Source organism: Macaca mulatta, chromosome 1, assembly GCF_049350105.2.
Source record: "Macaca mulatta isolate MMU2019108-1 chromosome 1, T2T-MMU8v2.0, whole genome shotgun sequence".
Lineage (NCBI taxonomy): Eukaryota > Metazoa > Chordata > Mammalia > Primates > Cercopithecidae > Macaca > Macaca mulatta.
The window spans coordinates 65,960,834-65,985,352 of record NC_133406.1 but is presented as its reverse complement, the minus strand read 5'-3'; the positions used below and the strand labels follow the sequence as shown (position 1 = coordinate 65,985,352).

At 49.8% G+C, this 24,519-nt stretch overlaps 1 protein-coding gene across 2 annotated transcripts in view; it reads left to right on the top strand.

Annotated features, from left to right (window-relative positions):
• Nucleotides 1-1,470: 1,470 nt before the first annotated feature.
• Nucleotides 1,471-24,519, top strand: part of PLXNA2 (plexin A2) — a 217,436-nt gene continuing 194,387 nt past the window's right edge. Inside the window, exon 1 of one of the 2 annotated variants that reach the window (XM_001110951.5) lies at nucleotides 1,471-2,124. The gene's annotated coding sequence lies outside the window, so the exon portion shown is untranslated. Of the gene's footprint in view, nucleotides 2,125-6,048; nucleotides 6,185-24,519 lie in introns of those variants that run through there. The other variant, XM_077937065.1, reaches the window with a different exon arrangement.

Genomic DNA, 24,519 nt, shown 5'->3' with positions numbered 1-24,519 from the left:
TGGCTCCACAGGACAAAACTAGCAGGAACCAGTGAAAGTTACAGGATCGCAAATTTCAGCTAATTACAATGAAGGACTTTTGAAGAATTAGCTGATTTCTGCAGATACTGGAGGAAAGCCTGGATCCCCCAGTCCTGTATTGAATGAACGATTGTTCGAGATGACTGGTTAGTCTAGATTTCCTTTCCTTCTTCCTCTCTTTCTCTCTCTCTCTTTTTTCTGGCTCCCTTTCTTCATCCCTCCCTCCCTGCCTTTCTTCTGCCCCTACTGCTCTAAGAATTTCGTGCAATTGCTTTTAGGTTTTCTGTAGTGATTTATATTGTTTTTTCGATTTATACCACTGAGGACTGTGGCCACGAGAGGGCAGTAGAGGAAGCTTAACAGAGTACTTGGACAGGAGTAAACTCGTGTGAGCTCTAATCGCCAGCAGGGACTACGCAGACCCTGCGAACTCGCTGGGGTCCAGCTTGCAGGCCCCTTCCGAAAAGCAGTGTTTAGAAGCTGCAGAGTTACTGAGACTGTGTAGCAAGGCATCAGTGGCCTTGAGGGCACCGAGGCATTGTCGTCCAGAATCCTGAAACCTCTCACCTTAGGTTATTAAAATAAGTTATCTTATCGCCACCCCTCTGATTCCCCTGGCAAAAAGATTCTCTGAATTGGATATAGAAAGCTCTTCTCCGGTCCCCAATGCCCTCATCCAAGTCGGGACTTCTCAGATGCCCAGGATCCCTATCAGGGCTGGAAGCCTGAGATTCAATTCAGAGCAAGGTTCATCTTCTCGTTGCAATAATAATAACAACTTCAAGCCTTATTTGACAGCTTGCTGGCTTTTTTTTTTTTTTTTTTTTTAATTTACAAGAAGAGGAAATTTGCTCCCACAAATTCCAAGACTCTAGTCTCAACCCCATCAGACAAGCCCCGTTCCTCCCCGCTCACCCCTCACTCAAAGATCAAGAGGGAGGTGTGCAGGATGTGCGCGGTGACAGGTGATGCGAATGGCGGGGGAGTCCCTGTCCCTACTGCCCTCACCCACTCTTCCTGTGTCCTGAGCTCCCCGCTAACCCCAACGCTCGACCTTCTATCTCCACCGGGGGCTAAACCAGCTGGGTTCGCAAGGCCCTACTCGAATTCCCGGGCCCTGGTAGCATTTTCCTTGCCCCCTTGGCTACTTAAGGTGGCCAATGGGTCCGGGCTGAGCTGGGCGCAGGACAGGCAGCGGAGCGGCCTCCGGATGCCAAACCTGCTTCTCCTTTGTTGACAGCTTGCGGAGGAGGAAGTCCGCGCGGGCGGGGGAGGGGGCACGGGGCTGGCTGTGGCGGGCGGTGCCAGCAGCGGGCGCGGCCCCAGCTCGGGCGGCCGCGGCCGGCGGGGAGGGGGTTAACGCGCGCGGCCTCTATGATAATGAGCTGCATGGTAAAATAGGGAGGCCGGCGCTCAGGGCTCCGCCGCCGCCGCCGCCGCCGCCACCGCGGGAGCCAGAGCTGCCGGGCTGAGAGGCATCCGCGCCAGACTGGAGCGGGAGGGCAGCGGAGCGCAGTTGCTGAGAATTTTTCAGCCGAGAGGGCGAGCGATCCGGAGAGAGACCCCGCGAGCTTGGGAACGGTAGGCAGCGCGAGGGCCGCAGCCGGCGGAGCAAACCTCGAAATAGATCTGGAAAGCCAGGCTCCCGGAGGAAATGGGACTGTGAACGAACCGGAGAGCAAGAAGGGAAGGAAGCGCCGGGATTGCTGATGTCAGAGGAGCCCGGAAAGTCGCGCTGGAAAAATCTGAAGACAGCCGGGGCTCTGCTTCTTCCCCACGAGAGACACCGCCGGCCACCCCCACACGCCCCCTCGGCGCCTCCAGGTGCCCCCAGCGAGCCGGCGACAGCGCCCAGCCGGGCTGCTGCGGGGCGACGGAGGACTGAGGGGCGCGCGGAGCGGAGACCGCGGGGCGACTTCAGGAATACAGATAAGTGGCTGGTGGCTTGACGTGGATTTTAATGAATTTGGACTCCATGTGGATTTGGTCTTCTCCCTGATTCGGAGCTGCGGGCAGGGAGAGGGGCCTCGCGCCGCCCTCAGCAGCCGGCGGCCGAGGCAGACCGAGCAGGGACGGAAGGACAGACCGACGTCGCCGAGCTGGGTAAGCGGCGGCTGGGCCGGACGCTCGGAGTCGGCAGCGCCTTCAGCCTTCTCCCCACAGGCGCGCACACCCGTGGCGGCTTCTCCCGCACCCGCCTCTTTGGGGCCCCGGCCCCAGGCAACCGGGCTTGGCCGCGGCGGGCGAGTCCCCGTGTGGGCTCGGCCACTTTCGCGGGCCGGAGCGCGGCGTGCGCGCGATCTCAGGCTCACTGGAGCCGGTGCCTCCCGCCCAGGGCTTCCCGGCCGGCAGCCAGCAGGCTTCCCGGCCGCGGGCTGAAGGCGGCAGCAGCGCTCCGCGGCGCGCCTCCACCGCGCACCTGCCGGCGCTCTGCGGCTTTGGGGAGCTCGGGGCGGCAAGGCTGTCCCGAGAGCTGGAGCCCAAAGAGGGCCTCGGTGGCACCAGCGAGACAACCCAAAGCCACAGTGGCCAGCGATCGATTTGGGGGCGTTCACTCCAGTGCCAGAGTCCCTGGTGGCCGCCGGCTGTCCCTTCAGATCCGGGACTGGAGATCAGGGGAAGGGGAAAACATCATTTGCGCGGGTTCCATAAGGCTCAGGGAGAGATTCCCAGGCACTGAATGGGTCTGAGTGTTTCATCTCCCAGGACTCCCTTTGCAGTGTATCGCCCAGCAGGGGTCCAGCCCCATAGTTTGAGGACCACGCGAGTGCTGGGGGTTGAAATGGGAGTTTGCTTAGGGTCCCAGAGGCTCCTTATGAACCATTTGAGAATATTTCCTTCCATGTGCTCTTTCTTGCCCCACCCCACAAGTTAGGTAGGGATCCTGGAAAATTCTAGCCCTTTTTATCCATCCCACAGGTAGTCTCTATAATACCAATCATGGTCTAGATGCCCAGAGAGTCACCAGAAACTACCATTCTAGGTCCCCGAAAAAGTGTCCACCTGTTTGGAATGACCCTTGCCCTAGTGGGACCTACCTAATCAAACTCAGCTCTGCTCAGGAGGGATAGAAATAATGGGGGAGAGGAAGTTGGATAAGAGATTTGAGGTTCTAGGTCAGCAAGGGTCTAGAAATGAGAGCCCCAGGAGGTGGGCAATGGAAATATGAACAGGATTCCTGTAGGAATCTAAGATGTTAGAGTGACAGTGGCACATCATAGAAGGTACACAAGGGACATGAAGGCAGGATCAGTTTGAGGGGATTGGGACTGCCAATCACAGCTTGAGGCAGTCACTTGGGGGCCCATTGGCTTGGAGGAACCCACAGAAATTTGGGGTCACATTCATTTCCTTCCATTCACGTGCCCAGTGGACAAGGCTTATGAGCGGCAGGCCAAGATGAATATCTTGGCTGGCCTGGGCTGGACACTTTGAGAGCACGAGTCAGGTTTAGCTCTCCCCTCTCCCCACACAATAGCAGTCTCCCTCCTTTGCTGGGCTTCTTTCCTAGACATTGAAACCTCACTGTTCCCTCTGGGTTGACTTTGGATTCTGGGGCCTTCTACTGAGTGACAGAGCCCCAGGAAGAGATAACCTTGGCTGGAGGAATTCAGCTATTCCTAACTGAAATGCACAACTTTTATGCAATGACCCCAGAAAGCTCCCAGAGTTTCTTGCAGCCCTCTCCCCTCTGACCTCCAGGCAAGAAAAGAGAAGAATTCATTAATTTCCCTCTCTCTTCACAGAGAACCATTTGAACTAATTACCTGGGATCTCTCCTCGGTGGTGTCCTGGGGGCTGAAGGGGCAGTGAGGAGAAAGGGTAGGGAACCAAGGAAACAGAGTGGAATCTGTGGAAATACCCTAGCGAGGTTGTTTTTCATTCCCCTTCTTCCACCCAGCATCACCACCAACCCCTCCTCATCCCGGAACTTGCCCCTGCTGCCACCAGCCAGCATTACCTAAAGGAGTTATTTCCCTCCACTCTGCAGCTGATCCTCTTCAGGGACCCGCTGATAAAGGGAGGGCAATGCAGACTGCCCTCTCTGCTCCCTCACTGTCCTCAGCAAATTGCATTAGGATGGGGGCAAATTGGCTTGCAAAGCAGTTAAATGGAAATGACATTTGGAGTGATGTGCAGGGAAGATGCTGAAGAGCAGCAGTGGTAAAGTACCAGGAGATCTCCTCTACCCAGGGACCATGAGTCTGCCAAGGAAATCCCAGCTGGTCCTTCTTTTTGACAGGGCATAAGGACAGGGGTCCCTTGAAGCCTGGAGCAGGACGGGGGGCTGGCTAGCTTTTCAGCCCAAGTCTAAATGAAGAGTATGGCAGTGTCTTACGTCCATCACCCAAAACCATGCCATTACAAGGTTGGTGGCCCCCCTTTCAGAGCTGGTCTGAATACCTACCTCTGTCTTCAGAGCACCAGGGGAGCATTTACCCTGCAACTCTCTTGACCATCAAAAGCTGCAGATGCGGTGAATGTAAAAGTTCATTCACCATCTGTTTTACTGAAGTCTGCACTTAAAATGAGGTTAAAAAGAAAGCACTCAAAGAACAGCTACCTGTTTCCTATTTACAAATACTTCTGATTACTCAGCTAATCTTTATTTCATGGGCAGGTTATAAGAAAACACAGGAGCAGGAGGCGAAACCAGTGACATGGTTAAATATACAAGGCAGCAGCTGACAGCAGCCTAAACTCACCACTTTAGGTGCTATGAAATATTTATGGTGCTGGAGTTGTCACTGTTTGGGGGTTTAATAGTTTCTATCCTACCTCATCTTCTATGATTGCCTCCCTAAGATATAGGGTTTGGTGTGGGGGAGGCAATTCCTGTCTCCAACAGCACCTCCCCACCACCACCAGCTGTCTCCCTGCATTGCCACACAGCTGTCTCCGCACACACGAACTGAGGCACAATATACTTCTGTCCATCATGGCAAATGGAGAGGCAAGGAGCGCCTAGCCGGCCCCCCACCCCCCAACCCCATTCTGATCATAAAGAGACTGCAGCATTGTGTTACAGTCTGTTAACTAGAAATAATTCAGGACTGTCCATAGGGAAACTGGTAGAAACAGGCTCTGAGGTGCTGGGAGTTTTACAGCTCATGTGCATTCCCCCCTCAGCCCCAGTCACCACCGCCCCACCCAGGGACAGTCTGTTATCAATTCATTATATGTGAATATTCTATTTCTACCCTTCACATATGTTCAGTTCAAACAATGATGAATGGAACCGGTTCCCTTAACAGTTTTTTCACTTCGTTACAAAGATTTCATGCCTGATTAGAGTAAATGAGGGGTGGGTGTGCATCCACTTCTTTTTTGGTCATTTCTAAAGGTGAGCCCTGTGGAGACAGAGAGAAAGGCAGTTCTTCCCAGGGTCAAACAGCTGGTCCCAAGGCGCGAGGGAGGGATGGCTGGTAAGAAGAGCATACCCCCGTCCTCCTGGGCTTAGCCCTCAGGCTCTCCTGGGCCTCATTCCCTAGCATTTAGGCATATGGAACCTCTTTATCTAGCTCCACACTGCTCCATCTGGAATTGGAGGGCAGAAATAGAGGCGAGAAAGTTCTTTGTTGGGGAGCAGGGTCCCTGCTGGGTAAGAGTGTAAGGGGAGATGAGGAAGGAAGGGTGCAGAGCTGAAAGAAATGGCTGAGGCCTGAGCAGTGCAAAAGTTCTCTGCTCCTACAGTTGGTTAACCATTAACCGCCTTCCCTGCCCCAGTTCTGTCTCCCTCTTGGGTGAAAGAATATCTCTGGGAAACTCAGAGGACCAGCAGGTGTTCCCCCATCTCCCCCCTTCTCACCCCAGCTTAACATTCGCTCTGTCTCCACTGTCCTGCCACAGCCCCAGGCTCAGCCTCTGACTCCTACTCACCTCTTCCTCACCTTCTTCCCCTGCCCTAGCATACTCTTCCTACCCACTGCCAGTTGTCCTTTTACCCAGGCATTGCCAGTTGTTTGCAGGGCAGGGTGTGTGTCAGAGACTGGGAAGCAGGCAGGGAGGTGGGGAGAAGCTATTGAAGGGAGCGACTGGCTTCACACAGGATTTGGAGCAGGAGCTCTGAGCTCAGGTTATAGACAGCTCTATAACCACTAGGATTTTCCTAAAGCTTCTCACTGTGGATCTGGCTTGTGGGTGGCTGTTTTGGCCCTTTGAGGTGAGTCCATGTGGTCCAAGTCCTTCCCAAGGCATTCCTAGCAAGTCAGACCTGGAATCCTGAACGTCAGAGGAAACCAGCAGGTGGATGGAAGATGTAGATCAAGATACAGGAGCAAAGGCACATGTGGAAAGACAGAAGTCAAGATATGGGCACAGGCGCAGATAAATGGAGAGAGGGAGGGAGACAGCAAGGGAAGATAAAGACAGAGAGACTGACAGTGTGAATGGGGGCAGACAGAGCTCAGAGCGAACATAAAGAGAAAGTGGGAAAGAGAGCCTTGCAGGCAGAAGGGGGTTTTCTGAATCTTCCCGGGCCAGGGAGGCTCTTGGCTGAACTGGGAAGCCGAAGTAGCGGGTTATCTCCACTAGAGGGGACTCTTGAAAGCCAGGCTTGGCCCAAAACAGTGGCTTTTGTGTGTGTGTGTGTGGTTTTTTTTTTAGAAGAAAAAAAAATATTAATAGATGAGATATATTCGAAACTTCCAGCTGTCACTTCCCAGAGACCACAACTGGTAGGGTCCTATTGCCAGGGAGACCTTTGGGCCTCTGTCTGTTTGCAGAGGATGAGAAGGCGCCTGCAGCATTAAGCAGGGGTGCATGGGTTGTGAGCAGCTCCGGAGAGGCCTGCCCCAACAGGTCACGTCTAGGGGTGGGTGGCAGGGAGGGAGTGCATTCTCAACTTAATAGGCAGTCCAATCTGCTGGCTGGCCCCCCAAAAGGCCCTTGCCAGTTCTTATCAGCAACAGAAGTTTCTGGCCTATCCCCGAAGGGCCTTTACATGCCTTCCCATCTCTCAACTCCCTAAATGCAGATTTTTGAGACTCTCAGGTGGTAGCAAAACTGCTCCTGAGACTTTTTTTTTTTTTAAGACCTTTCAGGAACTGAATGCATGTCAACCTTGTATCGCTGATTTAATCTTTTTCTTCATATTCTCTGTGGGAGTCTTTCTCTGAATTAGAATTCCCCCTTTCATTTCAGCAGAGGACAATATTGAGAGACAGTGGAGTCCAGAGGCTTTTCTCATCTAAGGAGATAATAACTGCCTAAAAGGGGCATGGAAAAATATTGAAGTTTTGGGATGGGCAGGAGGCCAGAGCTTAGCAGCGTCTCTTCCGATCTGATAGCATCCCCTGATAGTTCATCTTGGTTTGCTTTAGCTCAGATGTACCTGGAGGTCAGGGCAGGGGGAAGGGAGGATAGAGAAAAGAAAGAAGAAAAACAAGATAAATGTATCGTGTTATGAAAGTTTAATTCTGCTTTTCTTTGGCTAAAATTACTCTGAGAGTGAGAGATAAAAGGCAGTGGAGTTGCCCTTGGAAAGTTCAAGTTGTCTTTCAGAGGGAAGAGGAGGAGGGATCCCAGGGCTCTGAGTGAAGAGCTGGTGAATGAGCTTGTCTCCTCTGTGCCTCCCAACACACACACATTCTCTCCGAGGCTTTGAGAAGACAGAAGCTTCTGACAGAGGAACCCTAGGCCCTCCCAGCCCTCTTGGAGGAGTTGTTCTCCCAGGCTTTCTCTTGTTCTATCTAAACAGCCTCCCTCTCAACTGCAGTATAGAGGGAGAGAAGAAGGAGAGATTCTTGCCCTTTGTACTAAACCAACAGGATGACACTGAAAGCGGGAATTGGAATTCATTTCAGTTTAAATAAATAGGGATCCATCATCTCTGTGGTGCCAAGAATGTGGTACCTCCCTCCTAATACAAGGATGAAAAAGTAATAGATCCTACCTTCAGGGCATTTACAGTACATTAAGGGAGTGAAGGAAGAAATTGCATAAGCCAAGTACCCCCCAAATACCTGTAGTAAAAGGCAGAATGGCATTAACAATGTGTACTAGGGGGTCAGAGGAAGTGAGAGCAGACAGCTCCTCAAAGCCTTTGCTTTAAGTCATGGGAGATGAAGATTTCCAGGAGAGACTCAGAGGTGCTGGAGAACGTCACAGTTTCCTGTGAAGAATGATGACTATTTAATGCCCTTGTGGGCTCCAGCCTCTCACAGCTACCCCTACTTACCCGATTTTTCCCTCATTCTTCTCTGAGGATTTTAAATGGACAGCATTGGAGTTGTTTTCTATTAGTCAACATCCTAGAGCAAGGACTCCAGGGTGCACACTCCCAAGGGTTTTCATGTTGTATTCTATGCAAATTGCATCCCTTTCTGGTACTTCTGGAGCTGGCGTGTAGAGGCCAGTGTGGTGCCTCAGGAAATAATATTACTCATCCACATTCACATTTAAGTGTCCAGAATCCTGCTATTATGCACCTACTCTTATCTGAATGAGGTTATTAAATGGAAGGACCTGAGAGGGAAAATTTGGATTTTATCCCTACACCCTGGCTGGGCAGGGGAGTCTGTCCACTCCTCGGGCTCCCTCTGCCATGTGCTTGCTATCTGGAGAAGGAGCCATTCTCTTTTAAGCTTTCTGTCCATTAAGAGGGTAGAGGGATACTAATGGAGAAAGGTTAGAAGGATGAAGATTTCAACTCAAAGAGAAGGTAGCCATTCTCTTTTAAGCTTTCTGTCCACAAAGAGGGCAGAGGGATACTAATGGAGAAAGGTTAGAAGGACGAAGATTTCAACTCAAGGATAGTCTCTAAACCTATAAAGGAAGGTCATGTTCTCCCTGCACCTTGTCTGAGGCTGGGGGAGCCACATCAGTGATGCTGTCAGGGAACAGACCCCTGCACTGGGAAGCGCAGAGCCAGGGCCATACTTAGGCTTCAAGAGGCCTGTGAAACCTTGGAGATTCTGTATCTTCAAGAATGATGTGGGTACATGTTGGTTTGTATTTCTGAAGAGAAGGAGTTCTTGCCCCCTCCACAATGTAAAGAACCACTAGATCCCAGTCTCTAGAACCTTTCCTAGCCGTCGTTTCCGCTTCTGCTCTGGTGGTGGAATGGGGCTTTGGATGAGGAGTTGTAACCCCAGTGCCTCTGAGTGGTAGAAAACTCAGTAAGTGAACAAGAGCATGCCAGGGACAGCTCAGAATGTCAGGGGAGCCTATGGATTGTGATTGCTCTGTGATTATGGGCAGGTCTTTTTACCTTTGAGCAGGGATTAGAGGGAGTGGCCGGCCAGGCAGCGTGCTCCACCCTTTAAGGGAGAGAGGGTGGAAGGTTCAGGAGCAGAGGAAAGGGTGAGTAGAAAAGCCCTGCCTTGCGGTGTAGAGGCAGGAGGACCAGCAGGCAGACAGAAGTGGCGAGAGGGGATGTTGCCGCTTTGAAGTGGTTTCCTGCTTCATAAAAGCGAAAGGCCTCGGCCGGGCTGGGTAAATATTACGTTGGCCTCTGACCTCCCACCTCCCCTGACTGCCCCCCTGGTTTCCCATTTTTTTCTCCTGAGGAACAAAAATACCTGAAGGAGAAGAGCCAATTTTTTGAATTTCACTGAGAATGGGGTTCTTAGCGGGAGCCCAGCCCAAGCCGGACAGGAAGACCCAGGCTCCTTCCCTGTCCACAGACAGGAGGCCCCGCGTGAGTCAGCAAAGCTCTCGTTCCAGGTCTCTGCTCCGTGTTTTTGGGCAGTGGTGTTTTCCAGGAGCAGGGCTGGCTGGGGATTGCACAGTGCCCTGACGACACTGACGCCCCACCCTCACTCCTGCTGCCTGAAACTTTCTAACAAGTCCCACCACTCTCTGTGAGATTAAAACCCAGGCTACCACGTTTTCTGTAAGACAAACACCCCACCCCTCTGAGGTTTATCTGTAAATGAACAAAATTCGAGTCTACCACCCCACTCGGAGTGACCCCCCAGGGGGTCAAGTTCTTCAGCTTTCTTGACCCACAGACTGAGAGAGAAAGATCTGAACTGCATGGGGAGCTGGAAGCCACTCCCAGCGCCCTCCTGCAGGAGGTTTAGGCCGCACTGAGATGGTTGAGAGCAGATGGTCAGGAAGAGCCCGGTGTCAAAGAGTCAAACAGGAACTAAGTGCCTGCCTTCACACTTGTAGCCCTTCCCGCTTCCTAAAGATTTCTCACCTGTTGACCAGTGCTTACCCTCCATTTGTTCCCTGGTCCCAGGAAGGAGATAAGAGGTTAGTTATGCTCTAGCGGAATTGGCTCCTGCCCCTTACCCAGCACCTTGGTTTCTCTGGCTGTATAATGGAGTGAATACTCAAGCACCCTCACTTGTCTTTGTTTCTGGAGTCAGGCCCAGGAAGAGGGTGTTAGGTAAGTTGGAAAAATGACAAGTACTGGAAACAGGGAAAATTATTCTAAATTTTGGAACAGGTATAAAAAGCAAAACCAGGGTTATTTTCCCCCTCTCTCTCCAAATTTGTTTGGAATTTTCTGAGAAAAATAAGATTTCATTTAAAGAAAATCTGTATGCTAAAGTATAAAGGGCTGACTACTTGGTGGAGATGGGAAATAGAGAAGAAAGTCAACAGTGACCCTGCAAGGAGACTACCTTCAGGGCTTGTGGTCAACACTTAACCAGTGGGATTGGAATTTGAATTCTGACTGTGCCGCCCTTGGATTTTTAGTGCCTTCAGAGCTCTAAGAGTGGACACGAGTGACACTGTCATAGGATTGGTAGGTTGGCATTGCTATGGGAGTCAACCCTTCATGAAAGAAGAAAAGGCAGAGCTCATGGGCGTCTGGCTGCTTGGCTGCAACAGGGCTTGCATCTCTCCTGCAGAGAGAGCTCCTGGGGCAGGGACATGGATGGAGCAGACGCATCACAAAGAGCGTTAGCAGGAGTGGAGTCCAGGAGCCCAAACTGGACCCTGGGGCTCAAGGATCATGTCCTTGGTAGTACTGATCATCGGTCAAAACATAGCAGGATGTCTGGGGAGAAGCATCAGCTGTCTTCTAGTAGGCCAAGAAGCTCCCCAAGCACCACAAGGAGACTTGTCCCTGTTGGAAGTGCAGAGTGCGGGATGGGGCCTGTGAGAGGAGAGTCCTAAACATCCCACAGCACTGTCCAAGAGCCTGCTTCAGAAAATGGGGGCAGCAAGATGCCTTGATTTCCTTTCTAAATATTATTTTTTAAGAAAGAGTTTGAATTGCAGAATAAATAGGTGTTTGGTGTAGAATACTTGGGAAATGTTTTTGAGCGTTTAATAGTAGCTTTTACCCAGGCCCTCATAGTGGATGTTAAACCCAAGTCCAAACTGGGTAAGTGCATTGCCCTGAGTCACACAGCAAGCTGCCATTCACTGCCCTCCAATTGCTAGGAGGTTTGTTTGCCCCAGCCTCACCCACCACACTCTCTTGATCTGCCCACTTAGCTACCTTTGCTCTCCAGTCTCTTGTCCCTGCACTGTGCCCAGTGACCTCCCCCATCTCTCTCTTCCTTGGTTTTGAGCAGACAGGCATCTCACGATGACGCAGTATTCCCTGTGAGAACTGACCTCTCCTCTTCTCTACCCATCTGCCGGCCCTCAGCACACACCACAGCCCTTCCATGGTGCTGGGCAGTGTGGTGTCAAAAAACTCCCCCTTTTGAATAGCTCCAACCAGCTTTCCTCCATCCACAGTAAGCCTTGATATTTGCACAGTCAATGGCTCTGGCAAGGCCAAGCTGCCCCTCCCTCCCCGAGAGGCACTGTGGGCACTGTTTGTGTTTCAGTCTCTATAGACTCAGCATTCACAACTTGAAGAGGCTGAGACAATGACCCAAGCAGCTGCCTGCAGACTGTGCTGGCTGGGAGGCGCAGAGAGCTCCAGTCTCACAAGGCTGCGAGGGAATGAGAGGCAGGGAGGGTCGGCCCAGACTGGATTTGCACATCATGCACCTGGGAGCATTCTCGGGCAGCTGTGGCTGACCTGAAGGGAATGAGGGGTGCTGGGATCCAGAGAACCTTGTCTAGGCCACCCAGTTGACGTCCACTGCATGCCCCCAGCTTCCTTGGCCAAGTTTTCCACCAACTGTGCAGTCCCTGGGGGCCTGGAAGAAAAAGCAGGGCCCTGGGGAAGCAGCCATGTCTGGCCTGGGGATGGGAAGAGGCAACATTTGTCTGCATAGAGAAAAACAGGAAGCTTCACCTGGGAGAAGAAAGGTACATTCCTTGCAAGAAATTTTAAAGTTGGTGCAGCATAATTTCATTTGACTGAACAAGTGTTTATAGAATATCCATATACTAAGTATGGTAGCAGGGAGATAAGTCACTGTCCAGGTTCTTGAGGAGGTTTCAACCTGGAAGAGAGGGTATGCACTCAAATCATTGTCCTACAAGTCACAAATAAGTATTGCAAAAAGACAGAAAGAGCAAGATTAGTCAGAGCTATCCCAGCCTGGAAAAGGCTATCTAGGGAGGGAATGGGCTTTACAACATTTAGGGAATTCAAGCAGAGGCTAGAAGATGGCCAGGTCTCAAGAAGAGATTCCTGCATAGAGCAGAGGTATCATAGCTGATAGCTGAGGGCCCCACCCATCCTAAATTGTCTAAGCTTGAGTTTCCCTGTTTGCTGCTCAGTAAATCCAAATTCGGTGGAGGAAAAGGCTCTGTTATGAAGTGGAGTGTCAGGTCCATACAGTTGAATTACAAAGTAAGTAAAGTTGGTTCTCACACCTTCAGGCCCATGGCAGTCTCCTCTGAGCAGGGTGCCAGGAAGGCTAGGCTGGGATTAGCCCTGGTCTCCTCTGGAGCCAGAATTCTCCTAATCGTGTTAAAATTAACACTCCCTCTACAAGCAGGAGCAGACCCCTCTGAACCGAGATTTGGTCAATTCTCTGCTTGCACAGCTCTAACTTCTAATCATTGTCATAAACAGGATGGAAGCAGCTGCTCACTCCAGTCTATTATCAGCTTGGTTGGAGACAGAGAAATTTAAATGACAGTAAGATGCTTAGCAAAGAAACGAAAGTCAGTGTTAGAAATAAAGAAAACAAGACAGCTTGTTTCATCGAAATAGAAGGGTTATTAAACAGCCCTGAATTAATCAGTGATCTGCCACTGTCGGGAATTGAAGAGCAGCAAGGCCAGGGCTGAGAGCTGGGAGGAGATGGGTAAGGAGAGGAGTCTAAGGCAGATAAGAGGCTCCTGCTTTCTTGGGCTGGCTGTAGGGACTGTAGAGGTGGTTGGTCTTCAGAGGGGTTGCTGGCAGTTAGCATTCTTTCCCACAATAAAGGGCCGGCTGGGGAGAGGGAGACTGGCACAGTGGTCTCTCCTTACAGATTTGTGCTTTTGGATCCTTTCCATCTGCCACCACCTGTGCAAGCCCCTGGCCATGTCCAGGCCTCAGCCCCTCCCCAGCCTTCCTTCCCTCCCGCCAGAACTGGGCAAGAGCCAAATGGCATTCAGTGGATGGCCAGCAGCTCCCAGCCCCAGAAATTTTCCTCTAATCATTCACAGGGGGTCCCCAAGAATTCAACTCTGAGTCACAGCTCCTTAGACCCCACCTCCATTCGCAAAGAGTAGTAACAGGATATCCTCAACTATGGGCAGAGTATTGCTTATGTGCAGGCAGAGAGTGTCCTCTTGAGTAAGTGATCTCTTCCAAGATATATCAGTTGGTGACATCTGCAACACCAGGCAGCAGAGAAGCCAAGTGACATGTTTAACTCCAAGACCCCCAAGTCCAAGTCCCATTTTCACATCTGGTGCCTTTGCCAAAATATTCAACCTCAAATACACCTAAGTCCTCTCACCTGTAAACTGGTGATGCAGATGCTGCTCTCAACCTCACCGGCTTGAGTAAGGGGTACTTTAGTGGGATGATGCATGTGAAATTTTTAGGAAATTGTAAAATCACTGCACAAATACATGTTCATATTACAGTGGGGTCCCTTGCAGACTCAGAACCAAACGTCAGAAGAAAGGTTTTCCAGAGGGCATGGAATGCATCTGGGAGGAGAGCAGACAGACGTGCTCACACCTTCGCAGGGGTGTGGAGGGGAGGGCGGGTGGCCAGGCACATCTGCGAGCACATGTGCCTTCATCCAATGTGGAACATGTTGGATCTTGAGTCAATCACTCCAGGAGCATTTTCTTTGCTCCTTGACCTCCACATTCTTTCCCCTCACCCCTCCCTCCCGCTTCCCTCCTGGGTCCCTCCTGGCTGTTTACCCTTTTCCCGGCTTCTCTCTCACACCCCATTCATCATCCAGGGCCAGATTCTCACTCAGGGAGCTCTTTTCATCTCCTGCCCTAGGTCCTCCCTCCCCGGCCTGCCATTCCCACCCTGCTCCCTGTCAGCACATTCCTCTCCTTGTCTCAGCCTCTCTGAAAACTGCACCCTTCGCTCTCCTTCACAGCGGGCTGAGGGATCCGAGAGGGGTCTGGGGCTGGGCTGATAGCGCCTCGAGGGTCTCAAATGTCTACTTCCTGTGCTCCTTCACCAAGGAGCTGATGCCACTCAAGGTGCTTAAGTGTCCTTCAGGCCAAGTGTCTGGACCTCTTGGCACAGAAAAGACCTTTAAGTGGTCAAACCTCTTCCCAGAGTTCCAGCCACCCCTCAGTTTCCGCATGCCCCTTTAATCCAGCTCCATGGCACTCCCCTTGCTTGGTGTGTATGAGTGTGAGAATGCCTGTTATTTAGGAGAGGCTGTCTGACAGCTAAGGATCTCTACTGCAAGAGCTGGGAGTCTCAGACAAAGAGAGAAAAATAATAGAAACTGCAGGTGGGAAGATACAGGGTAGGGACATACCCTGCTTAAGAAGCTTCCTCCTGAAAAGGAGTTAGAGCTTTTTTATTGGAAGGCTGGCTGTTGGTTCAGAAAAGCACTAGAGAGAAAGAGAGGCAGGGAAAGACAAGGAAGGAAGAGGAACTTCAGCCTGTGTACCAAGGCGGACCTGTATGGGAAGGGCCCAGAGAATGCGGGGCCCCAGCCAAAGGAGCTGGTATCTCAGCATCTTCTCCTCCTCCTCAGGACCAGTTTTCCTCTTTCCTCCTCTACGCCCTTCTGTGCTGCCACAGGTGGCTGGACAAACCAGCAAGAGCAACACACAAGTTGTCCTAAATCAGCTGAGGGCCATGAGAGGAGGGGTGGCCTGGAAGTCATGGGACCACTGATAGAACTGGTGGGAATGGCTACTCAAGACCTCAGGTTAGCATGGAGAGAAGGTGGGACTAGCAGCACCCTGTTTGTTTCTTCCAAGAGGACTGAGTCTCGGCAGGCAGGTGCTGGGTCACCACATTCTACTGCACAATGATCACTGCTCTCTTGAGCTAAAACAGAACCCTCAGAGTTTGTCACCATCATACAAGGCAGCCCAGGAGATGATGTCCTTGTACAGTGTTTCTCCAAAAACAGAAACAAGAGTAACTGGTGTTTACTTAAAGCACTAGAGTTTACAAAACAATTTCACATCCATTATCTCATTGATTCTCACCACAGCCCTGTGAGGTGTCATTTTACAGCTGAGGAAAGTGAGGCTCCAAAAGGTTAAATAACATGTTCAAGGTCACTGAATTCGGAAGTGACAGAATGAGGCTTGAGCCCAGGTCCCTCTCCAAAGGCCAAGGTCTTTTCTTTGCACCATCCAGCACTGTGAGCTTGACCTCCTTGTTGAAGACCCTGTTCTGGAACCTTCCAAAGGGACTTCCCCCACCCCACTCTGTTGATCACTTTATATTGTGAATTTTTCATTTTTTATTATTTTATGCTTCTTATGTGATCCATGATATTATATGGTTAGCGACTCTGGAGTGCTCTTGCAAAGACTCTTCCTGCACAGGTCTGGATTATACATTCTTCAAAGACAGAGCTGGTATTTTCCCATTCTTCTCCATCTTTCTTCCCACCTCACCCATCTAGCCTCACCCAGTGTGTTCAAGACAAATAATAGCCAGGATCCTTCCTAAATCATTCACCTCCTTCTTCACTACCTGCTGAAGATCAGTCATGACAGATCCCTGAGCCAAGTGTATTAGTCCAAATCATTTCTTGAGGCCGACTAGCAGGGACAGTGTCCATTGAGGGAAAGCAAATGAGCACCTGGGTCCCGCCTCTCGCTGCTCTCGACAATTCAGGCTGAGCACAATATGGAGTGAAAGTTATCATGCTAGCCCTGCACGGATACCAAGAAGCATGAGATACTGTTCTTGCCTTCAAAGGGCTTCTAATTCAATGGGGAGATAGGAAATAGTCACATAAAAAAGACAGCCAATGCTGCAATGTAGTGTGTGCTAGAATCAGTGTGTGCCCAAACCAGCAGTTTTTAATCGAGTTTAGAGGAGAGAAAAGAGATTGGAGGTGGAGAGGCCCTAGAGGGTTTATGAGGCTTTGAAGGATGGGCTGGGTATGGATAGGCAAAGAAGGGAGTGGAAACAAGCATTCCAGGGCAGGTTGTTTTGGGGACTCAACAGACCAGCCAGTTTGTTGGGAGAGGAGTCACTCTGGGAGAGGTGGGCAGTGAGGTTCGAGAAAGAAGAGCCAGCTGGGGAAGGACTTGAACTTGGGTGCTTAGCAGTGCTGAGTCTATCTGGGCAACAGCAAGGAGCCATAGAAGGTGTTTCCATAGGTGAATTTCACACTTTGGCCATGTGCGTGGCAAAGTTAGACAGTGGGTCTGAGGCGCAAGAAATGAGGCAGCACAAGGCACAAATTGCAGATATGTGGCTGGATCTTGGCTGCCAATGGGTTTCACCAGGGTCCGTCTCAGAGGAAGGCCTGGATGGTGACAATGTGACTGTCTTAGAAGCATTATTTTCAGGGAGGCAGCATGGGGATTCCTGGTGAAGAGCCCTGCCTTTTGAACTTTTGGGAACCCTAGCTTCTGGAAATGAGCAGTGCTAAAAAGTGCACATCATCTGGCACTAATGGTCACTGTGTCTGAGACAGAGATGAAGCATCACGGATTGGGAGTCATCCTTGTCCCTAGAGAGCTTCAGTGGCCAGCCATGTGAGGCCACTGGAAGTAGAAAGGAAAGTCTGCAAAAGAAAGCAGGAAGTTCTCTCACCTGGGTCTTCTGGGAGCCATTAACATTTTTCTTCAAGAAGAAAAAGATGTGGACAGCTTCAAAGGAGAGTATGTGGGATTTTAGGGTCAGTTGAGATGAATGCCTAGTGCTTTGTTCTGGTTTTTTCTTACTCCATCATTGTTCCTCCTTTTCCCTCCCAGTAGTGTAAATTAGATCAGTGTCATTATTTTTGAAAACGTTATGTTTAATGGCAGCATAATATGCCATTATATGGAGTAACTGTAATTTATTTAGCCTTTTAGTTGAGTACTTTTTAAGCTTGCTCTCCTGCCCCATCTCAGCCTCAAAGAGTCCCTGGCTCTCCCTTGTACAGTGAAGATTACATGAGAGACATTTCCAGGCTGTTTGAAAATATCATTTGGAATTGCTCTGAAAGGTGGCTGCCGAGCTAGCAAGCCTCTTGCCACCCCTGGATTCCACCTGGTGCGTGATAACCATGACTCCTGTGTGCCCTACCCCAGCACTGCCTGGTTACCAAAATAAAGGATCAGCTCAGCGTAGACATAAATGGAACTGTGGAGCCCCAAGTTTTGACCTTTAACATAAAGTACTTGCCAAATCTTACTAAACATTCTGGTGAGTTCTTCCAGACCAGTGATAAGAAGGTTTGGCTGAAAAATAAGCCTTAAGAATCTAGGCAGTGTAGAGTAGTAGGGAAAGCATGGGCCTCAGCAATCTTGGCTTCCTAGCTGATACTCGTCAAGTTAGGCTTCCTGAGATTCCATTTCTTCATCTGTGAAATGGGGATAGTCATGCCCATCTTGCAAGGTAATCACACAACTATGGATAGCATATACAGGGCATGTAGCATAGTGTGCCATGTAGCAGGTGGTTAATAAAGGATAATAATAGTAACTTCTCTTCATTGTTTTCTTCCAGAAAATAAATGAAAGTTGCTAGTAATTTGCTACTTGTGGTCATTAGAGTATGAGGTCTCCTAACGTGAATCTTGACTTGGCTTAGCAAAGCCATATGCCTACTTTTATTTCCTTTTCCTGCCTTTGGAAGGAGCCCGAGAATTCCTTTTTCTGTCCTTTAATCCCGTAATGTCTACCAGAACAGCAACTCAACTGATAAGGTGGTTTAAATAGGGTCCTGTTAGAATCAGGGAAGAGGTGGGATGACCTTCCTTGGACTCCCTTAGCACAGAAGGCAGGAGTGCTCCCACGGCCTGCTTCTCATAGCATCAGAACTCTGCTAATTTGGAGAAATTTTTTCTGACCCAGTGGGGAGGTGGCCATGGCAAAAGAGGGCTCCTTCCTGACCCTCCCCCAAAGGGGGTTGAAGAGGACAGAGCCTAAGGAAGGGGGAGCAGGGGATGGGGTGGCAGGGAGGGCAGCTGCTTGAAATTGATTGCCCTTGTAGTTTAGTTTATACCATGTGGCTCTCTCAGCTCTGCCCGGGTGGCGACCTTTAGATAATAAAGGGAATTCTGGGAGATTTCTGACAGGCCCATGACATATGGGGCAGGTCTGCAGGGTCAGGCGGTGTATCTCCCTGCTCCCGGCCCCAGGGTAATGAATCTTGTTTTGACTTTGCAAAGCCAGCTCAGCCAGTGTCCCAGAAAGAAACAGAGCCCCCGCCAGCCCCTCAGATGAGTGCACATCTTGGAACCCTTCATAATTCAGGGATACAACTCCAAACTTTTATAGCCTGTGAGTGGAGAGGACAAACACTGCCTGTTTTGCTAAGGCCCTGGGAGAGCTGGTGTGGTTTCCAGGGCTCGATCAGAGCCTACTGGGAGACCTGGGGAAAAATAAAACCACAGAAATCTCTCCCTGACGTTAAAAGCAGTGGTCCCAGGACAGGGCCTGTGCCTGGAGGAGGAGCCGGGGTGGGAGAAGGGGAGATCTCTCCTTGGGGTCTGGTAAGTGGTAGATTCACTCTTCTGGGTAGGAAAAGCAAAAAGAAAAAAGAAAAAAAAAAGGGTAGGGTCCACCCTGCAGGAAAAGCAGAAATCAGCACATCCTAATTCTCATCCCCAAGTTCTCAGGGGCAGAGCAAGTGAGTTCTCTGGGCTACTGTTTTCTGGGCTGGGTGAAGGCAGCAGGAGTCAGCAGCTCCTGACTGTTGATACCCCCCCCATCTCTGCAAATCTGCATGTGCATGCACACCCACACCCCTCTTCTTTAAAAGAACAATTCCTGAACCATGAAGTTTGATTGCCTTTCTCCTCCCTGCTGTATTAGTTTGCCAGGGTTGCTGTAACAAAGTATCACAGACCAGGTGGCTTAAGCAACAGAAATTCATTTTCTCCAGGTTCGGAAACTGGGAAGTCAGAGATGAGGATATGAGGATGTCGGCAGAGTTGATTCCTTCTGATGGCTGTGAGGGAAGGAGCTGTTCCAGCCCTCTCTTCTGAGCTCGTAGATGGTCAGATGAGGATGTGGATGTCTCTTTACATCAGCTGGCCTCTGTGGGTGTCTGTCTCAGGCTCCACATTTCCCCCTTTTTATAAGGACACCAGATCATACTGAATTAGAACCTACCCTAGTGACCTCATCTTAACCTGATTACCTCTATAGAGACCCTGTCTCAGGGACGGGTGCTGTGGCTCACGCCTGTAATCCCAGCACTTTGGGAGGCCAAGGCTAGAGGATCGCTTGAGCCCAGGAGTTCAAGACCAGCCTGGCCAGCATGGTGAAACCTCATCTCTACAAAAAAAAAAAAAAAAAAATTAAAAATTAACCAGGCATAGCCATGTGCCTGTGGCCCCACAGATCCCTGTGGTTCCTAACACTGATGTGGGAGGATGGTTTGAGTCTGGGAGGTGGAGGCTGCAGGGAGCTGAGATCGCGCCACTGCACTCCAGCCTGGGAGACAGAGCGAGACCCCGTCTAAAAAACCCAAACCAAAACAATAGTAACAAAATATGCTGTCTCAAATAAGAACACATTTTTAGGTACTTAGGGTTAGGCTTCAACACAGGAATTTTCAGGGGACACAATTCAGCCTTTAACTCAATCCCCTGCTTTCTTGCTAATACCCAGCCCCTGTACTTGTGCCTCGTTACCCTGCCTCTGTCCCCCATTGCAGAGATGGATGGTCCCTCACTGTCACGCACGTATGTAAGATCCAAGGGCCTTGTCCAAAGCTGAGAGCCACACACAGCTCCCTTCTCACAGTCCCTGCTGCCTCACCGCCTCAAGTATGGGTTCTTTCCTCTTTACTGATTGGGACTGTGAGAGCGTGCCCAAATTTCCATCTCTTACTCCTTGGTTATTGGAGTGTGGACGTAGTTTATCCCACCTGTGAAAGGAATCGCGTCTATGAAGACAAACAGGAGATCCACCTTCTTATAGTAAGAGAGGGTGACTGGATAGAAATTGTCACCCAAATTTGTCTTGACACCTCCTCGAGGGGCCATACTGCCATCTGTGTCACCTTCTCGGAGAAGGCTGCCAAGGGTGCATGCAGGCAGAGATCTGTTTTCCTCCACTCTCTCCTCTCACCTTCCTTCTCCACTCTGGGGCACGGTATAGCCACTTCGCTTCACATAACCGCACAGAGTCTAGGGAAAAAATGACATTCGATTAATGAAGCAAATGCAGCTGGTACAGAAGTGACATCTAAATTGTTCCTTTGGTCCCGTTATTTTCCGTAGGAAATTCTTTCTCTCCTCACCCCCCTCCCCCTTTTCCCTTTAAATCGCGTGCATAAAATACGCTAATAACAATCTTCAGTGTCTGTGCATGAGTGACAGCTGAAATAAGAAAAAGACTAATCGTACCTCCTGCAGCCCTGTCACATGGAGATTAAATGAGTCTCTCCCCACCCTCTCCCTGTTCCCCATCCCCTCGCCCCCACTCTCTCCTCTCTTGGTTCTCAATGAGAATCATGGGCATTTGAATAATAATATTATAGACGCCATCAGGGTGACAGTGGGGAAAAAATCAGCTCAAACCCATGATTATTCCTTCACTCTAATAATTATTTAAATACCAGATAACTCCTTTCACTCTAATTGAGGCCTTTCAGCCGTCGGCATTACCCAGGGCTTTCGCGTTCGCCCTCTCGCTCACCTTGTGCTACCCAACGTGCCTGGACTACCTCTAAGGTCGGTGTTAGGCAGAGCGACACTTAGAATGCTTGCACATACAGCTGCACAAGGATATGAAGACAAGTCCTTGAGTAGCATTCCACCCACAGGGACAAGATGGGGCCTCAGACTCTCACATTTAGACAATTTTATTCTCATAGAAATTTTGAACCAAAAGGAGCCTTCTGAGACCATTGGGACCAATTCCCTGCCTCTAGGTAAACTTATTCCTAGGCAGCTTCCAGGAAAATTCGACATCAGAAAATTTCACAATCTCCTTGGCAGGATGCTCTTGAGATCCTCTCTAGACAGAATGTCCCCCTTAATATCTAACTTTAGTCCCTTCTGCTGTAGCTCTAACTCTTTGGGAAGAAGGAGCTTTCTGTGCATAGACTAAATCTGACCTGTCCACGGGGTTGTGGCACAGGACACCATAGCTCCCAAGTTGCAGCCTAGGTGATGGTCCTCAGTGTGACATTTGCCTGGGCCTGCCTGGGCCTAGAGGAGGACAGAAGCAATCATTCTCCCCAAGGGGGAAAGGAGCCATTCAGTCATGTGTCTTTCATTCGTTCTGCCCCTTAATCTGCCCCTCTTTGAATCTGCCCTGAGCACCACCTCGTTGTCCAGGCCCAATGCCACACTCACTTCTGCATATCATGGGGCTACCATCAAAGGCATCTACTTTCCCCAAAACAGGACAGCCTGAAGGCAAAATGTAACTAACTCCCAGGACCCTTCCACCTGCAACAGAGGAAGCGCCTGTCTTTTTGTCACGAGGTCTGGGTTGTGACTGCAGCCTGTTTCTGACTCATTTTGAGTCAGCCTGGTCAATTTGTTTCCTTTCTGTGGGCTGTGGTGTCTTTCATATTAAAAAAAAAAAAAAAAAAACTAGTGAGTTGGAATAATCTTATAATCTCCCTCAGCATTCATCCAAAGTTCCTGCTTTAAAGGCACTACTCATTAGAAGGAAGAGCTGAAGGAGAAGACGGACTCCTCTCCACCATGGGAAAGGAAGGAGGCTAAGTGACTTCCATGAACAGCTGCTAACTTCCCTGAATTCACAGCCCTCATTTTCATGCTCATCTTTTCCCTACCACCATCTGGCTCCTCAGGGTGCGTGAGCCCCCTAGTAGGTGCAGCAGTAATAGTAGGCACCCTTTGCTGTTATTGTTATGAAAACTATCAGCTCCAGGATGGTGCTGGAGGTGATGATGATGTTGATGACAGGGTTGTTAGGAATGAAGTTAGTGGCAATGGTGGAGCTACAGATGGGCCCACAGGTATGAGACCTACTAACATGAACTTTGACTCAATTTAGCAAAATCGTATTTCGAATCTAAATTCTCTTTCCACCAGCTCCTTTTGCTATAAGGGGAAGCCAAGTGGAAACATAGAGGCATGTGCACCCAGATCTCCTGAAAGGAGCAACAGGAGAGGGTAGCAGGGAGGAGAGAATCCTCCGCTGAGCTGAACTGGAAACGCCTGGTTGTCATTTCTTCCCTGCTTTGCCACTGACGCCTGCAGCAGCTGATCAGGAAGGTATCAGATGCCTTCACTAGCTGTCACTAACACCTGCCTCCTGAATCCTGATCGGGGAGATGGTGTCATCAGGCCCTCCACATAAAATATTCAGTGGCACTTGCTTCCCAAAGAGGCAAGCGTGGCCTCTCCTTGGCATCAGGAACACTCCGAGTTACATGTCCTGGGAGACTCTGTTGTTTGGGCAAGAGTCCCAGAGCAGCATTCCCTGGCTTGAGACTTGGAGTAGGAGAGAGGGAAACTGGTAGAACAGAGACTAGGCAACTTTTGGCTCTTGAGAATGCATGTGACAAGTGACTTCATGCACTAGACAGAGAGGGATGTGACAGAAAGAAGAAAGCATCATTATTAAGAGAAAACTCCTGAGGTTGACACTAGCAGAAAATTGGGGATAGGAGGAAGTGCTACTGGGTATGCAAAGTCATAGGCATGTTTGTTTACCAGTGTCTACCAAACTGAGGATGGGAAATTCATTCTAAGACAGATGGGATGGATGGAGGTGAGGAGCTGGAAATAATGACAAATAAATTGCTAATAACAAAGGCTAATGTATCTTGAACACTTAAGATGGCCAGGAACTGTTCTAAGTGCTTGATATGTATTAACTGATTTCATTGTAATAATACTATGAGGTAGCTACTAGTACTAACCCAATTTTATATGGATAGTTAGATAACATCATAGAATGGCTAAGTACCTTGACCAAGTATACACAGCTATAGGCTCCATTTGTATCCAGGCACCTAAGTTCAGAGCTCATGCATTTAACTATTATATCACACTGCCTCTCACCAGAGGCACAAAGGTGGGCTCCCTCCCTCCTTACTCAGAATGTGGATAGGAAGCCTGATCTTTGCCCACTGGGCTCTGCTTGGAACAGCTACTTAGTCACATCAATTTGGCATAGAAAGATGAAGGCTCTCAACGTGCCCTTGAAGTCAGCTGTCTTTATGAAGGCCACACTCCCAAGGTGGGGTGCAAACCTCCTTTCACTGCAGGAGACTGTGCCTCCTCTTGACTCCAGTGTCCAATGACAGCTGTTCCCAGGTGGGCGGTCCCTGAGCCCTGTGAGATGAATTCACTTGACTGGTTACCAGGAGCGGCTTATCCCAAAGCAGATGCTGATTGAGGGTGAGAGGAAAATAGCCCAGCTGGAGTGGTCTGTTTAGAACTCCTGGGCTGAAAAATAAAAAATTAAAAATTAAAAAAGCTCCTGGCCTAATCAACATCTCCAGGTTGGAGTGAAATACCTCAGTTGCTATTGGAATCACAGACTCTGGGAACTGAAGGAACCAAGCTTCAAGGTAGCATTTTATCTGAAAAAAGAAATCTTATAGGTTGACTCATTCAAGTACCTTTTGTTTTAAGATCAAAAAATAGGCTCATGGAAATGCGAGACTGGTCTAAAGTGAGTGACACTATAATTCATGAGTCACACAGGCAGAATGTGAACCCAGGGTTCCTGAGACTCCCACCTTTCTTCCTGCCCTGTGACCTCATGCCTTATAGACATCAGGAAAGTTTTTTCATTCTCAGTCTAACTCTCAGGATCCTGTGTTTCCACCAGCCTTCCTGCAGTCTGCAGAGAGGCTACATTGGGACTTGTGCAGTAGTATGATGAGAAGATCACCTTGGATCTATTTCTTTCCGCTTGCCACATACTTCCAGACTTCCCAGCTCTGTCACTGGGTCGGGGAGGCCTAGAGATCAAAGGCCCACCCACAATGTTCATCTCATTGTGAATGGGACAGGAAGAATATAAGCAAAAAGAGAAGTCAAGAGCTATGGCGGGATTTCTGAAGTGCCATCTCCTGTGGAGTCTTCAAAGATAATAACAGGCCAGGTGCGGGGGCTCACACCTGTAATCTGAGCACTTTGGGAGGCC